This window comes from Octopus bimaculoides, chromosome 18 (genome assembly GCF_001194135.2).
Source record: "Octopus bimaculoides isolate UCB-OBI-ISO-001 chromosome 18, ASM119413v2, whole genome shotgun sequence".
NCBI classification, from domain to species: domain Eukaryota; kingdom Metazoa; phylum Mollusca; class Cephalopoda; order Octopoda; family Octopodidae; genus Octopus; species Octopus bimaculoides.
The window spans coordinates 3,151,135-3,154,231 of record NC_068998.1 but is presented as its reverse complement, the minus strand read 5'-3'; the positions used below and the strand labels follow the sequence as shown (position 1 = coordinate 3,154,231).

General features: G+C 40.0%; 1 protein-coding gene across 1 annotated transcript in view; it reads right to left on the bottom strand.

Annotated features, from left to right (window-relative positions):
• Positions 1–3,097, bottom strand: part of LOC128249916 (protein sister of odd and bowel-like) — a 72,346-nt gene that overhangs the window by 11,099 nt on the left and 58,150 nt on the right. The gene's annotated exons all lie outside the window — the stretch shown is intronic.

Genomic DNA, 3,097 nt, shown 5'->3' with positions numbered 1-3,097 from the left:
GCAGCAGCAGCAGCAGCAGTAGCAGCAGTAGTAGCAGCAGCAGCAGTAGTAGTAGTAGTAGTAGTAGTAGTGACCGTTGTTGTAGCCGTAGGTTCGTTGTAGTAGCGGCGGCGGCGGCGGTGATGTCGGTGGTGGTGGTGAGAGTAAGTGTGATAGTTGAAGGGGCTTGGGCAATTTGAGCCTCGCTTTCATTGTGCTACTTGTGAGCGTCTGCCTATTTAACGGGTTAATAGCATTAATAAATAGCTTGGCCCACACCGCCCCCTTCCGGCCAAACACGATAACACTCGTCCACCTAAAGGCGGCTGCCGTTGCTCACGTGACTTACATAAACAAAACCATCCGAATACGCCCGCCACACAAACAGACACAGACACAAATACAGGCATATATATATATATATTCACACACACACACACACACACGTACAAGCAATTTCTCCTGCACCTCTGTCATTTCTTTTGCTTCCCTCAAATTTTCTTACTTTTCGCTCTCTATCTATCTATCTATCTATCTATCTATCTATCTATCTATCTATATACAGGGGTATAACTACATATATACATTATCTTTCGACCAAACACTTTTCCTGTGACTGTATCCTATACTCTTTCACCACAACTTTCTCTCACTCTTTCTTCCCGTTTCTCTTGTACCTGTATTTCAAAAGGGCCAATTCTTGTCACTCTCTGTATCACGCTGAATATCCCCAAGAACTACGTTAAGGGTACACGTATCTGTAGAGTGTTCAGCCATTTGCATGTTAATTTCACGAGTAGGCTGTTCCGTTGATCGGATCAACTGGAACTTTCGTCATCGTAACCGACGATATATATATATACATATATATATATACATATATATATAATCAGTTTTCCTTCATAACCATGCGTGCGAGCATACATGCATATTTATGTATGTGTGCGAATAGAGGTGTGTACGTATGTAGCCATGTTTTCTGGGTGCGCTTATGTGTTCGTTCTTTTTGTGTGTATGTACTCGTGCGAATGTGTGTGTGTGTATTATTTGAGTGTATGCGAATGTCTGTGTTCGTTTGTGTGTTGTACGTGTGTGTGTGTGTGTGTGTGTGTGTGTGTGTGTGTGTGTGTGTGTGTGTGTGTGTGTGTGTGTGTACGTGAAAGGTGTCCACTTCAAAGCAAACACCCTTGCAGGAAAAAACAACATGACCGCTATAAATTGAGTCTTTAATACGAATTTGTTTCATTCCATTAATTCGTTAAGCGGTTGTCGTTTTCGTGCCTCTTACACACACACACACACGCACACACACACACAAACATGATCACGCACAAACATGAACACGCACTTTGAGCACGCATAAAAACACTTTTTTTCACATCTTACACATTATGTACACACATACGTACATACAGACACAGACACAGACATATATACATACAAACGTATAAATATACACATATCTATACACACACGCATATATATTTACATGCATATACTCACACACACATATACACGCAAATAAATATATATATACACGCGCACATATACACACGCTTTCTCATTACACCGTACATACATAACCTCGTATACATATATGCACACGCTACACATTACACACACACATATTCTTTTCTACTCGAGACACACGGCACGAAAATTTTGGAGGAGGGAGGCCAGCCGATCAGATCGACCTCAGTACGCAACTGGTACTGCATTTATTGACCCCGAAAGGATGAAAGGCAAAGTCGACCTCGGCGGAATTTGAACTCAGAACGTAAAGACAGACGAAATACCGCTAAGCATTTTGCCCGGCGTGCTAACGTTTCTGCCAGCTCGCCGCCTTTAACACACGCATATATTGATGACGATGACGATGACGATGATCAAGCGTGGGTGGGGGGACAAACACAACACAAAGACTAACACACACACAGATGTTTACATAGATAAATATATATATCTGTGTATGTATGTGTGTGAATATGTTTGTGTGTGTGTATCTGTTTGTCCCCTCAACATCGCTTGACAGCCGGTGCTGGTGTGTTTACGTTCCCATAACTTAGCGGTTCGGCAAAGGAGACCGATAGAATAAGTACTAGGCTTACAAAGAATAAGTCCTGGGGTCGATTCGCTTGACTGAAGGCGGTGCCCCAGCATGGCCGCAGTCAAACGACTGAAACAAGTAAAAGAACACTCATAGATATATATATACATACATACATATATATATGTGTGTGTGTGTGTGTGTGTGTGTGTGTGTGTGTGTTTGTGTGTGTGTGTGTGTGTGTGTACTCACTCGCACACACACATGATTGCACCTATTATATATATATATATACATTATTGATATACATATATGCATAAGTATATATACACTAAACATATGCGTACACACATACGTCCATACACCCACACGCACACATACACACACACACTTAGAAAACGCACATTTCCTCCCACCTCGCTCCTACGCTGTGTCTGCCAACCAGGATAATAATTGCTCCACCTGACTTTGGCAAAATGCCTGTAATAACAATGCTAGCTAATAAACGTCATCTTCTTTCGGAGACCTCGTGAGCAGGCGATGATTTAGTGACATGACAAATAAACGTTTATGATGACGAGGCTAAGCTTAATCAATTTTCATCTATATTTAAGAAATGATTAAGATCAGCCGACACAAGTGTGAGGTATTAAATTTTACTTAAGTGCCGTTCAGAAGTGCCTACGGTGTCGCCCTCTGCAATATTAAATCAATTGATAGAGTATCAATAAGGTTTGCCTTCGTAGAAACCTATCATTCGTTTATTTAATTATTCCAGCTAAATTTTATGCTTCTATCTATCTATCTATCTATCTATCTATCTATCTATCTATCTATCTATCTATCTGTCTGTCTGTCTGTCTGTCTGTCTGTCTATTTATCTATCTATCTCTGTCACTCTCTTTCTCTCTATATATATGTGTGTGTGTTTGTGTATACATGTTTATATATTATCTGTCTGTTTGTCCCTTCATATATTGTTAGTTATTTCATCTTTTATATTAAAGATCAGATCACCTTTATACACACACACACATATATATATATATGTATATATATATATATATATAT